This window comes from Haliaeetus leucocephalus, unplaced genomic scaffold (assembly GCF_000737465.1).
Source record: "Haliaeetus leucocephalus isolate CR32 unplaced genomic scaffold, Haliaeetus_leucocephalus-4.0 Scaffold229, whole genome shotgun sequence".
NCBI classification, from domain to species: Eukaryota; Metazoa; Chordata; class Aves; order Accipitriformes; family Accipitridae; genus Haliaeetus; species Haliaeetus leucocephalus.
In genome coordinates, this window is record NW_010972665.1 from 9,873,607 (window position 1) to 9,888,357 (window position 14,751).

Here is a 14,751-nt window from a genome sequence, read left to right on the forward strand (position 1 = left end):
ATAAAGGAGGGGGTGGAAGCGGGTATAGCTTGCTGGGTTCTTCACTGACAAAGGGGAAAGTGTTTCAAGTGGACGCAGGCCTTTGGTTTAAAGGAAAGGTTGCTGTGAAAACTAGTTCTCAGACAAGCAGCAAAGTTGCTTAGCAACACCTACCAAGACAGCTGAAGTTTGAATCATCTCGCACTTTTTCAGTAAAATATTAATAAAGTGTTGACATTGATTGGCAGGGGTCACGTAGCTGTGCGAGGAAGTTCAACACGGCCTCTACCCGTTCCCAGAAAACACTTTCTATCAAAGCTGAGTACTGTTGTCTTTAAAAATTAATTTTCACAATAGCTATTACCATTTCTTTTTTCACATGCTTCCTCACACTATTCTCAATTTGGACTAAATTTCACAGTGATATACTTCCTGGCATTAACCCAAAAGTTAGAGTTAGCATTTTCACTACATCTCATGCATTTCCTTCAGCAAAATTTTTACTTTGGGCTGAAACCTGAGGAAAAGGAGTCTCTGCCCAAGCGAATTTAGTACCTTATGATGGGTGTAAAGAATCAATGAAAAAATAAATCTGTCGTTGTGCCAAGCTCTGAGTGAAAAGGAACGGTGTGCATAATTTTTTTTCTCCTCCCCCTTGTTCAACTGATATGAACACTGTTCCATATGTTTAACTTGCAGTATTTTCAGCACTCTCATCTTAGGATATAGTATCCGTAATGGGAAAAAAAAAATTTTCTATGCTATGTTTTAAAACCCTGCAAACACTTTTGGTTTAAAATGTGACGCCTAAGTTTTTGGAGTGGTGACTTACTATGAACAGAATACGAAGAAAGGAAATTAAGGTTAAATAAATTGCAGTTGTACATATAATCTTGTGTGTATCTGTGCATATAGTTTAGATTTTATACATAGTCTTCCACAACTGCAAAATACATCTTTATTTGCATTCTCTTTATATAATGACAGACTTTCAATGGTGAATCAGAGAGAAATAACATCTCTGGTTTTGAAGTTGGGCTACTCCTGGTTTAAAAAAAAAAAAAAAGGCTATGCAAAGGGTCCTGAGCTCAAACGAGTTCTGAAAGTCTTGGGTGCAGCTTTCTGTTCTCAGTTGTTAGAGATGTCACTTGCTGTTTCTTCAGCAAGCGGATTGAGGATGATGAGGGTGACTTTAAGTGAGAAACCAACTGAGGCTGTAACATCCTTTTAATTATATAGAAATATTTTAAGCATGAGAAGGCTGCCGCAGTACTTGTGGAGTTAATCAGTAGACTAAAAAATCTAGCAACCCAGCAAATAAACTGCCATGTAATTACTGTCCTGTGTAATCCTTGACCAGTGAATGCTTTGAAAGCAAAAACCACAAGGTACATGGTAGGTGTTTTTTAGGTGGCCTTCTGGTAGCGATGACAAAGTTGCTATGTAACAGAGGATTGGGCTTAAAAAGTTAAAATTATTTTAACAGTTAATTCTAAGAATGAAAAAAAAAAAATCTTAAAAGGGTGTCTTACAAACATCCTTTTATAGTTACTGTTGTTTCTCTCCTGTTGATTTGTAACTTTAACCTTCCAAAACTGCTTGAGTTGGGGATCTTTCAACCCCTGGGAATCCTGGCCCTCATAACGTCACAGATGCTCTATGTGCAAACTGCTACAACCCATTTTCCCTTGTAGCAAACCTGGTTCCTGAACTATGGTATCACTTATTCCAGTAGTACATATGTGTTTCTTTGACTTCTTCTGCAAAGGGTTAACGTCCCAGTACCAAATCCTGAAACCCTTAATTCACATACTCTGTAAATTCAGTTATGATCAAATTTATCTTTTCCATTTACCACAGACTGACTTTCAGTCTGTACCAGTAAGATAGACACTAAAAGGGGATGGAAAATTGCCGCAGACATTCTGCTCCTTCCAGTGGAGAGCGTGTTGGGTACTGCAGCTGCCCATGTGCTGTTTCCTCTTCCTCTCAGCTGTGACAACCATCTTACACTAATCCCACTAGAAGGATTTTTTTCATAAGAATTTGGTGGGAAGAGTTTCCGTGAAGAAGCCAGCTGAACCTTGCCACCTCTAGGCAGGCATTGGTGAATAGGGGAAAAATAACCTAGTTCCGTGGATATTGCACACTGAGCTCAGGAACAGCAGCCTGGCTCCCAGGGCATGCCCATCGCCCTCATTAGTTTGCTTCAGCAGAGCTGTGCTTACGCATCTCCAGCAACGCTTCCCTGCTCAATGTGCTGGAGTTGACTGCTGGCCATGAGGAGGGAGGTCACTTGAAGAACATGTGTTTATGATTATGGAGAGTTTCCAGCACTGGGATTTTGTGGTTTACTCTAATAAATGGTCCTTCTCTACCTGCTCTCTGGAAGTTATACTATTCCCTTGAGTAATGTTTTAATTTGTCCATCTGCTGATCTCTAAAAACCAGCCAACCCCTTGGTGTCCTCCTTGTGGGAGCCGTCAAGTGTTCTAAAGACAAAATAACATTGCACAGTTTAAAGAAGTCCCATGTTTATAGTAATGCTGTGCTATGCTGGAGCTGAAAATTATTTACCTCATGAATTACTTGTCCCTTATCAGACATACATTTTGGATTATAATTTCTGCACTGGCTAAATTAAGGAAAAGTAACAGGCTTGGCTATTAGAAATACAGAGTAGTCACTGAACAGCCTAACAAGCCCCGTAATATTGTTGTGCTTATAATAAAATATGCCTTGTTTTACGCTGAAGCTACAGATAGAAATCTAGATGCACAACTTCAGTGAAAGAATATAGTCTTTTCCAGTAAAATGCCTTAAATTCCGTGACAAGAAATGGAGAGATTTCACAGGAAAGATGTGGAAGTTTTAAAGAAGAAGATTGCTAAGTGGAAATGGTAGAAGCAGGGTACAAACTGTGGCATTCCACCTAGCGTGAAACCAGCTTTTAGATTTTGTCACTTAGGGTGAAGAAATGGATAATAGCAAGAAATGGGTAATAGCTTGGTTCTGGAGAAGTGACCTTTCAAGGACCTCAGACTTGGCAGGTGCAGCATTCAAGCTCTTCCTAATGATACACTGTTCTTCTACTGAGCAGTACCAATGGGGGAAAGGTCAGTTTATACATATCCATACAGTTCTCCTGTATTTGTATAAGATAAGGGTTCATATAAATACTGCATCTTCATGACTCAGCCCTTGTTTTTCCACTTCTCTCATTTGTGGTGCATAATTTCAGAAGATGCATGGAAATCTACCCCCCATTGATCACAATGGGAGCTTTCTGCTGATGAGACTGCTGCCTGATATGAAAATGATGGCTAGGCGCTATAGCGATTCAAGTAAGTCATAGCTAAGACAAGACAAGTCTCCTCTCTTGCTGAGGTGTTGTAGAGCTGTTGGAGCTCAAGGCCAGAATGAGACAGTCTGAGCCTTCTCTCTGTCCCTGCTATTCTTTGCCATGTCATCCTGAGAAGGCTTTCTAGCTCCTCTATGCTTCCCTTTCCCATCTGTGAAATGGAAAGAAAAACCTTTCTCCCAGTGCGACTGAACTGGTGTTTGAAATTTCTTTAGGAATTCTTCAGGCAACAGAATTAAATGGCACTTTCAGGAGTAACGCAATTCCAGTAAGAGCTCAAGGGACCAGGGTCACGTTAAATGCATTGTTTTACTTCAAATGTCTTTATGAAAATCCCATGATAAATCATGGTATTTGACATTAATTTCCTGGGGAAAAATAATGAATTGACCCTAAGTTTGTCAATGGCTGTCAGACGGTGCTCTGTGGAACTAGGTCTAACCACCTGTTAAAGAACCTGCAACAGAAATCAGATCTGTTGTGTCATCCTAAAAAGCTTCAGATGCACTGATGTGTTTTGAATTGCTTTTTCCGCTACAGGAGCATCTTCTGTGCCTCTACACACATTGCATCAGTGTGTGTAAAGGCCTGCTGGGAAGTTTAATGTTTTATTTTGCTGACCTCTTGGATGTAGAAGCATCAGTAATCAAATTTTCTGACACAAAAACTGGTAGCGTGGCAAGTTCCATAAAGAATCTTACTAAGCTCTAAAATGACTATAGGTTAAAAGCACTGGGTGCTGCCCACAGTAAGATGAGGTTGGGTAGTAAACAGTTGGAAGTATGCTTTTAGGGTGAGCAAATACACAGATGTATGGTTAGAGGAAGGATTTCAGAAGGATTTTTGGAAGCTGGATGTGAAAATGAAACTGATGAGGAATACCAAGTCGTATTTCTGAAGAGATATGTGAGTAATAGCTATGTTTTCACTAGATTAATCCTTACTGTTGAAAAACACTTTGTCTCTGTAGTTATATCAAGTCTCTCTGCTTTTCTACACGCATGCGCACGTACTCATATTACAAAACATAAGACAAAACAGTTTTTTTATGACTCTGTTTTGTCAATGAAAAAGGTATTAAACCTGTGAAAGGGAGCTGTAATATTTTATTCTTAATTTTTGGTGTTATTAATAAATGAGTGTTGTCTGGTTAAGAAGTGGTGTACAAAAGTTTTGCAGAAGAAACTTTTGAAGAATTTTGGACCTTTCAAATCTATCTATGAAGCTTTGTTCCTACAGGGGGGACCTCCTCCCCCCCAAACCCACAATTTATTGATTTATAAATTATTTTCAATCCTTTTTTTTTTTTAAATCAGTTATTTATTTTTTTTTATCATGATCATTGATGCCACATGAATTTTGAATGTTTCCTGATGAATCTTGATATGTAGAAAGAACTTTGTTCTCAATGTGATGAATTTCATGGGAAGTTTTGTTTCCTACAGCAATTACATGGCAGTTTTATTTCTGAGTCCTACCTGTCAAGGGACTCACCCTTGATTGGTAGTTACAGGAATTACACTATCAATAATTTTACAACTAGCTGTTGATCCTGGAATGGTCTCTCCTTTGTAAAGGTCCCTTTATGCAGGCCACTACTCTTGCAATTATTTAATTTGCAAAAGAATGTAGTAATGAAAAATGAGAAATGCATGCTTTTACACAATCCACGTGTAACACTGGAAATCAGTTGTGATGTGAAGCATTGGCTGCCACAACAAAAGCAAAGTAGAACATTTGCTCATAAGCTACTTTCATCTTACCTGCTTTAATTTGTCTTTAAGTTTTCTTTTGTTCTTGTCAGTATAACATAAGCTATCTTCTGCTTTCTGCATCATTATTTCAGCTGTCAGACAACTGCTGCTACATCACTAGGGCTGCCATATTTCTCTACAGGCTTTCCCAGTGAGCATGCCTTGTTTAATGCAAATACAGGGAATCTGGCTTGCGAAGTGTTGAACCAATGGCACATGTTTGGTATTTGCCCATTCAGCAAATCTGACACTACCAGAAACCGTTAGACTTTTTCTGCATGTGTTGTGGTTGAGTTTGCATGTGTTATTAAAAATACCTTGGTTTTTCAGTTGGTTTGAGCATCCCAGCTGAACTGTTGTGGAGAAGCTTGAATTGCGATTGCTGTCTTTGAATGGTAAAATGTATAGAATTTAAGCAGCTAGGCACAGAGAAATGTAACTGCTTTATGGTCATCAATCTGCAAGACCAATGACTTAGAGGGGGAATCCCTGGACATCTCTGGTTTTTGGTGCTGCTGTATAAGATGATAAAGGGAGGAATAGACTGGGCCCAAGCGCCTTTTCATCCAACAAGGAACAGAATCCTCTGAGCATTTATTCTACACAAATTCTGCACCACCTAGTTATTCATGCATAACCAGGGATACTGGATGTCTAGACTACAGACAAATATAAAATCTTCAATTTCTGCCTGGAAAAAATAAAGACTTTCCTGTGAAAAGAGTGTGTCTCATAACATAATATATAATCATCATTACTGCTGCAGAGGATGCCAGGAAAGAAAGAATTCAGCCAAGTTCTCCCAAGTCCCACAGGAATTTTTTGATGCCATGGGGTAGAGGAAAAAAAATTGACCTTTTGACTTTTACATTGAATTTGATCTGGAAGCTATTGAAGAAATGGCATTGTGTGTTCTAATATTTATCCTTGAATCACTTTTCTGACAGTAGCAGCACTTAAAGTAATTGGCCGACTTAAATTAAGCATGGATTTTTGTTATTTTTGATAGTTTTTTTTATTTAGTAATGCACTGCGGTATATAACGCTATATGTAATTAAAGTAAGTCAATTTCACTTCAAATTATTACTTATAAATTAATTTTAGTACTTTGAGTTTTAAGGTATATGAGTAAGCATGCTAATAGCAGAAGTAAGTCTTCCCCCTCTCTAACCCACCCCATAATTACTAGCAGGGGATGGGAGCAGTGGACAGAGGTTGTTTCTCATAAAAGCTATTCACTAAACACTTTCAGGGCAATGACTGGTATGATATACAAATAATGATCTTAAAGTTATGGTTAAAGCCTTTCTTCTGAATGAGTGCTATCATAGCCTACCTGGAAGTTCAATGGTAGTAGAAGCCAGTCAGAGATCTTTGGACAAACAGTTTGGGCAGTTTCAGGCAACTTGTCTTGCTCATAAATTCAAGGCAGGTTAAGGAAATAATTTTAACCTTTCAAATAGTTTGAAGAATGTTTTGCAAAGAGAGGATGCAAGTTCTTTTGAAAAATTCAAAATTCTGTGGAGTGACACTTTCAAAACAGAAGGCTTGCGATCTTTATTCAAAGTAGTTCTTTTAAAATCAGTTTGTATTTTAAAAGACTTCAGAAGTATATATGTGGGAGGACGGTCATAAAAAAATTAAATGACAGGCTTTATTAGAAGCAGTTTTCCACCAGTTTTTCAGCTCAGTCATCTGGTCAAAAGTGATTATTAATCTAGTCCTGAAAGCACTCATTGTGCATTCTTTACTGTCTCTCTCTCAACTCATTGTAACATTTTAGTGAATGGTCTCCAGGCTCAACTTTGCAGAAACTAGTGGGCATTGGTGACTGTTTTTTCCCCTTTATATTCTGAAACAGAGAAATGTTTCATAATATAGCACATACTGTCTAAAGAAAGTGCAAAGTTCAGCAGCTTGGAACCGGAAGGTGCAAATTAGTTCATTTTGAACAGAGAGGTCTTTGAAAATTGTAGATGTCATCTGCAGAAGGTCCTAAGTTCTTGGACTTTCTTTCCCTGACTGATGGTAGTTTGAATCTCATGACTTTTCAAGCCATGGCATAAGGCTAAACTGTTTGTTCAGGCATGTGAAAATGTCGAGGAGAAATGTGAGGATGATTTGTGTACTTGAGCGGGGAATCTGAGGAGCTAATTCCAGAAGGGAGTCTCTTTAGTTCACATTTGTTAGAGAGTGACTGTTTATACATCCATTTAGAATTTTTTCAATAAATGCATAGCTGGAAATTGAACAGCAGAAGGATAGAAGTCTGTCCTGGAGGGTGTATGTAGGGCTTCAGGCAGTAACGCCATCATTCTGAGAAAATATATTCAGATATCTCAATATGCAATGCACTTTGGTGAATAAGTTCCCAGTCTCTATTGTCTTTCATGGAAAGCAGTAGGGGGGAGAGAGAGAATTCCTATATATATATATATATATGTATACACATACACATATATATATTTATGGTTTTCAACGAAAGTGGTAAAGGAGTGTGTGTATACTTACATACACATATGTGCATATATTTGTGTGTAAACATATTAATGAGTTCATATGTGGAATAAAGGAAACGTATTTCCTCTGCTCCCTTCCTGCCTTTGCCCAGTCCCTCCAAGTAATCTTTCCGATGCCCCTCTGGGCAGGACTTCTTTGGCTTCCTTCCTGAATGGAAATGGTTTCTTTTTTGTTTTACCCAATTGAGAGTTGGCATGGCTTCCCACCACTGCTTTGTGTCATCCTTATTGAGACAGAAATCTCATTCCTTCTCTTTCTTATGCTTGTTGTATTTAGATACTGTGTTGTGTTTATTTATTTTTCTTATGGCTGAGCTTTTTTGTGGGTTTGCTGGCTTTCTTCAGCACCCTTTCCATAGGCTGGGGCTAGCGCTTTGGCCAGGACCATTCCTTTTGTCTGCTGATCAACGATAAACAGTGAATGAACATACTCTGAAGGATTCTTTTTGTTGCTCCTCTGCTTGTAAAGCATGGTGACTGAGTACATTAGAGAAGAGATAACATTATTAGTCATTGTCTTCATAGAAGGGATTAAACTTGAGGACCACAATGAATGTAAAACTCGAAATCTTTTTAGAGGAAAAGTATGGTTGGGAATGTAATTTTTATATACCCCTGAGGGTCAAAATGGTTTGGTACATATTGTGTGGCTATCAACAAATACGTGCTATTACCACTCCTGCACAGTATTCATATGCTTGTGATGTATTGATATATTTGTAAAGCAGTGGACTACTGCATTTGTGTATATATAACACAGCAAAATTATTAGACAAAACCAGCTTTTTTTCCAATGTCTGGGAACTGGAAAGATCTGATCCATGCAATCCAAGATTGCATTTAAATGTAAAGCCACAAATTTGGGGTTTTTTCCTTCTTTTTTTTTCTGAAAAGACAAGTTAAGACTGTAAATAGTCTGTACTGCAGTGATCTTTGTGGAATATGAAATAAGTTTCATTCATACTGCAAATTAAAACAAACACAAGGGCCGTTCTCCTAGCCCTTATGGAAAAGCAAGATAATTTTTTTTTTTTTTTTTGTAACAGCAAGTAGGAAAGCAAGATATTTTTCCTTAGCTGAAAAAAAAAAAGGGGCAATCATCAAGAAGGGTAAGCAAAGGTTGATTGATTTTTCAGGTGAAGGTGAATGCAAACAAAGATAAGTTAAGTAGTCTGCCTAGGAGGTTATTAAATCAGGAAATGGTAGAAAATGAAGAAATGTGAATTCCTGTCAGTGAAACACTCTTGGGATTTGCACTGTACAAGTTTCCATCTCAGTGTTCACTCTCAGGAAGTAGTCGATGTGAAACTGCGGATACTCCCTCAACCATGAGGATCTGAAAGCACTTGGAGTTGTCTGAGCTCAAAGCAGAACCCCAAGTTGTACATTTAGTTAATACTGGAGCCACCTGTGTTATATACTACCTTTATGACTTTACATTAAACTATCTGTTTAGTGAGGTTCTTTTATCATAGCATCTGAGCAATTTACAGTTTAATGCATCATCCTACAAGATAAGGTAGCTGTGCTTGTTCCATTGTATGAAAATTGCAGAGACGTGGGGAGTGTTGGACCGCTAAGATGTTTGACTACAAACTAGGCATCTTTCTCTGATTTCAGTAAGGTTCCGAAACTTGTTTTTAACGTCTAGCTAGCTGTCCACAGCTATGCCATGTTCCCTTCCCAGCCAGAGGCGTGCAAAGGTGGCAGAGTGTTGCTCTTCCCTGAACTGTGCTGTGCAGGCCCTTTGTGCCTTCTGCATTTATGTTCTGGTGTGTTTAATATTTAGAGCTGTTGCTTTGGGAGTTATTTTAAGAGTTACTTCAATCATTTTAGAAGCAAATGCATCATTAGACTGTGAAGAATTAAATAAAAAGCGGAGGAAAAAAGGCTTTGCAGTTTGGATTATTCAGTCAGAGCCCATTAGGAATGTAATCTCGATGTCTGAGTTCCATTGGAGAGTGATTTAATATTCATCATGTTGTTATAGCATTTGTTTAAATGGAAATAATGCATTATTTTTTGTGTACAAATTGAGTAAATAGGATTAGTCTCATTACTGGGGAACACTGAGTCCTACAGAGATCCTTTTTAATGCTGGGTATTTTGTTTTTGTGAAGCTCACTTTAGTAATCAGGAACCAAATAAGCTGTTTCTAACAAAAACATATGGGAGAATTGTGGAGGGCTTCAAGAAAGAGATGAAAATTGAGTGGGGACATCCCTTGTAATAATTTCATTGATGATTCCGTGCGATGGGAGAGCTCTGAATGGAAACAGCTACTGTAAACACTATTTGGAGACAGTAGTTCAGTTCATCAATTTGGAAGGCCTTACAGGGTCAGGAACTGTTGATGGTCCCCGTTTCCCAGCAGCCTATCTCATCTATCAGTAAGAATCAAACCCTTGGCTGGATAAATCTTCAGCTGTCGCATAGCAGACGTGTAAGGGAACTCAGGATAGTAATTCAGCTCTGGTACATATTATGGCTGGCTTGAATTTCATTTCCAATGTGATCGTGATTTTCTCTGGTCTGCCTCTGGCCACTATTTGTTTATATCATCAGCAAAATATCTTCCTGACAAAGAACCCATGCGGAGTGAGGAAAATAGAGAAACTATGCCATGGAAGAATGGTTGTTATGTTTATGCCAAAAGACTAAGAAATATTCAGTCCCCGAAATATAAATTGCCTTCCTTGCATAACGGACCATAGCCCAGAGATCTCATTTGTCTTAATGCAACTCCTCAGTGATTTTGAAAGTAATTTTGCTTTGGCCCACTGATATTAATATTTGATATTGCCATTAACAGGAATTAAGATATATCTTGTCTTCCAAAAGCCATATTATAACATCAAGGGAACTTTGTTAAGAAAGGAATAATCCATTAACTAGAACCAACACTTCTCTGTAATCACTGTTATCCTTCAAATGACAGAATCTTTACAGGAAGGAGCTGTCTGTCTGCCATTTATTTTTGCCAGTAGGAATATGAATCCCCCCCACTGTGGAAGAATAATTAAAGGTCAAATTCTGGCATTGTTCATAAGTTAGCGCAGCCTGAGCACCAACACCTAACTGGATACCCCACCAGGCACTTGTGGTGTAATAGAAATCCTGTTGGCTGAAGGAACAGCAGTGCGCTTTAATTTTGAGTGAAGATCTTCCCTGTCGCTCTGCATTAAGGATGCTGTGTTATGATTACCTTGTATGGAAGTATATATGAGCTCATCAAATTTTATTTAAAAAAAATAGTTTGCAGTGCAGATATTTGACTCCAAATGACAGTTCTGGTGCCCAAAGTACTCTCTCCCTTTAGCAAGCAACCTTTGGTTGTGGACCTCTGTCTCTGCTGTACAAAGTAGTATCTGTGGGAGTCTTTGTGGTGGTTTATATCTTTTATTCTCTCCCATCTTGTACAGCCACATAAGTCAGGACAAGCTGTAATTAAGCAAAACAATATGTTACGGTATTAAAACAGCAATAACAAGGGCAGCCTTGCAGTGGGAAGGGTGGGAGGCAAAGAAAGAAGGACACTTTAAATGTTGGATTATTGGCCAATTAGTGGGGTTGACTGAGTACTGATGACAGATGTATTTTGGTTTTCTTTCTCTCAAATCCTACTTACACCATTAGAAAGGAACAAAATTCAAAATCATGGTAGCAGAAGGGGTTGGAATCCCAGAGGCAAGTGAGTTTGGCAAGTGCAGCCACCCTCTCAGGAACCACAGACCGGCTGTGGGGAGATGTTACATTGATGTGACGGCAGTAATGTCGCTGAGGGATGGAAGTGTTTTTTGGTGGAATCTCAGCCTGTCCTCTTCCTGTTTGGATTACTATAATTTAGCCGTTTCACTTTGGATCTGGTTTAGTTACTTGTGCTGTGCAACAGTAACAGACAGAAAATTAGCTAATTAGCAATAATAGAAATCTTGATTGTTTCTTGGTAATGTCAGAGAATAATAAGATGTTTAAGGCCTCTTCAGACAGTTGCATCAGAAAACCATTTGATGGTTTATAACATGATGTGATTGAAAAAATACTTATTAGACTTCGGTGGTAAGAGAGAAAACTACAAAGCAGTGAGATTTGTCTGCTTCTTTTTATGGGCTTGGCTCATGTAGTGAAGGTGATAGAAGGGCTTAATTTCGCTAACTCAGCAACTTCATTGCAGTACATTTAAAAAAAATACAGTGTAAAAATTAACTAAAAGCTTCATTTTGGGGGGAAAGGAGAGAAAGAAGTTTATTTTGTAGACTGAGATCTATTTTCTTGTTTCAGTTAAAAAATATGGATTGGGTTGTTTAAATAATAAAGAATAAAGATGAAAACTTTATTACCTTCTTTTTCTCTAATTATGCAAGAACCGATATACCAGTGTAACTTTAAATGAGTGAATAGTCTCCCTGAAATCCAGATATAAATGAGTAATCACAGGAAAGGAACTGGAGAATTTATAACCTATCTAAAATACTCAGAATGTCTCCAGGGTTCGAATCCTGCTGCAGGAGGGTCTGCCTGATGTGAGGAAACACCTGCATGAGGCACTTTTAAGCAACAGAGCCTGATACCATCCATGCCAGGAGGCCCGTGAAACAGTATCGGCCCCTCTCCTGCAAAATGCGTGTATGTGTCAGGTGCTCTATCTTTAGACTTAATAGAGGCACTGTAAAGGCTAAATATAACCTCAAACTGAAACACATATAACTTTGTACAATGGGCTGTCTGCATGTATGCATGGACTGAATTGTTCAGTTTGTGTTGAATTTTACTTGGTTCCTGAAAAATATGGCATCTGTGATTACACTCTGTATGTGTGAGATCATCTGTCAGTCTGCTTGTGTTCTGAATAATGTTGATCTTGTTGACCAATTTCAAATCAATCTGATATGGCAGAGGCCTCAAGTCTTTTCTATGCATTTTGAAAAAATAAGTGGTCAAGACAAGATAGAGCTCCAAATTCCTGCTGTGCAAGAGGTCGCACTCTGAACTCAATTGCAAACTATTAGACAGCAAAGAATCAACCCAGCTGCAGCAGGTGCTCGGTTAGGTTTGACATTAGGGAATCCCAAAAGAAAAGGGTCTTACAGAAGATTCAAGGGTATTAAAAGCTTTAATCAGACATTGTTAAATGAGGTAATCCAAACATCAGACACAAAGTTACAGGACTCATGACTGCCATTGCTCAGGAAAGGGTTTGTTTCTAACATTCCAGTGTTTAATCCCTTTTGTGCATTAACCGTCTGTTTCATCTTTCTCAGCTGATGTAAGGAAGACTTACTGTTATATTGTATGATGGACTGGGATGGAGTAAACCATCTCTGAGAGAGTTCTAAACCACTTGGCCTACAGTAGTCACTGTGCTGTTTTAGGATCTGCCAAAAAAAGCAAAAAAAAAAAAGCAAAAATTTGAATTTAGTCATGGTTAATCCAAGATCTGCCTTTCTCTTGTTCACTTTTCTTAAATTCCTGTGAAGGCGGCCTTTTCCTTTGCTTGGGACTTAATGAAATTTATTCTCCTGTGCACTGTGGCCATTAATCGCTTTATAGTAAAACCAGACAAATTTGAGCCCTGCTGCTGCAGAAGGGCTGGCAGTGCCACCTGAAGGAAAGGAAAATCCTTACAAAACTAATAATCATCTGGGGCAGGGGGAGTATTTGAGAAGCTCTGACCCTTTGCAGGAGAGGAGTGCATTTTCATTGCAGGTTTTTAATATTAATGTAGGAAGAAAGATTACCCTTGCTATCTAGCAAAACAATAGCTAATTAGATCTTTGTTTCTTAATAACAATGAAAGCTTAAGTGTTAGAACATCAGGAGAACTATCTGGGGATTCTGAATGATTGTTTAGAAAACAAAAAGCCTAGTTGAATTTCTTCTTATTTGTGGTCACTGCTGTTTTTCAAGTATTGCTCCAGCAGAATCTATAGGGACTTTTTTTTGTCATGGATTTATTAGAAAATTAGGAAGTAAGAATACCTATGGCTTTTGTGTGTAAATGTGAGTGATTTTGGAGATGCTTAGCTCAATGTGTTTCTGAACGTTCTTATTTATGTTACCCACCTAATTGAAAAAAAAAATCCCTTGGTTGAAATGCTGCTGTGAGGAATTGATATTGATTTGAATATTCTCTTTAGCAAAACCTGCTAACAAAAGTCAGCAGCTAAATGTTTTTTTTGCCTTAATAATGATTTAAAGACTGGAAATTGGCAAGCAAAAGGAGACCTGTGGGGATATATGTAAATAGCTTTGTTTTCCCATATGTCTTGGGTGGGAGGATGGCTGCTTTTTATTTGCCTAATTCTTTATGTGCTAAAGAGATGTTTTGTTAGGGGAAAACATCTTTCTTTTTTTATTTTTTTTTTTTTATTTTAAGGAAAGAAGACAGACTCTGATGATAATGACCTGAAAGAAAGATTTTAAACATTTAATGTTTATTGCTTTTAATTACTGTGGTAATCACACATGCCAATATGTGATGTTGATTCCTACTTTGTTTATTTGAAATAAGTAAATGCATCCACAAGCAAGTTTTTCATTAGAAAATCTTGTGTAGGACGCAGTCATGTTGTCAAGATACGAGAATCTCCCTACAGCCTGTCTTACTGTGAGGTATCTCTTACGGAACTTGACATGTTGATAGGAAATGTCATATGTTTAAAAGAAAATGAAGCCAAAATAGTCCTTAAACTTAAAGACAACAGAAGCTGGAAAGATGCTTCATCTTTATGCTTTGAACGCTATTGAATTCCCAAAGAGAAGGTTTTGGAGGATTAATGGCAGGGAGATGACCAAGTTTCACTGGCTTTTAATGTCATTTAAGTGCTTGGTCCAGTGACTATTTTGCCCTTTGAATATTGTTGTGGTTTAACCCCAGCAGCAACTAACCACCACACAACTCCTCGCTTGCTCCCCCCTGCCCCCGTGGGATGAGGGAGAGAATCAAAAAAAAAAGTAAAACTCCTGGGGTGAGATAAAGACAGATTAATAAGACAGAAAGGTAGAAAATAATAATATAATAATAATAATAAAAAAAGAATTGGAATATACAAAGCAAGTGATGCACAATGCAATTGCTAACCACTTGCTGACTGATGCCCAGTTAGTTCCTGAGCAGAGATCCCGCCCCCCCTCCCC

General features: G+C 38.2%; 1 protein-coding gene across 1 annotated transcript in view; it reads left to right on the forward strand.

Annotated features, from left to right (window-relative positions):
• The window catches only part of GRID1 (glutamate receptor, ionotropic, delta 1), a 554,546-nt gene that overhangs the window by 224,142 nt on the left and 315,653 nt on the right, over positions 1–14,751 (forward strand). The gene's annotated exons all lie outside the window — the stretch shown is intronic.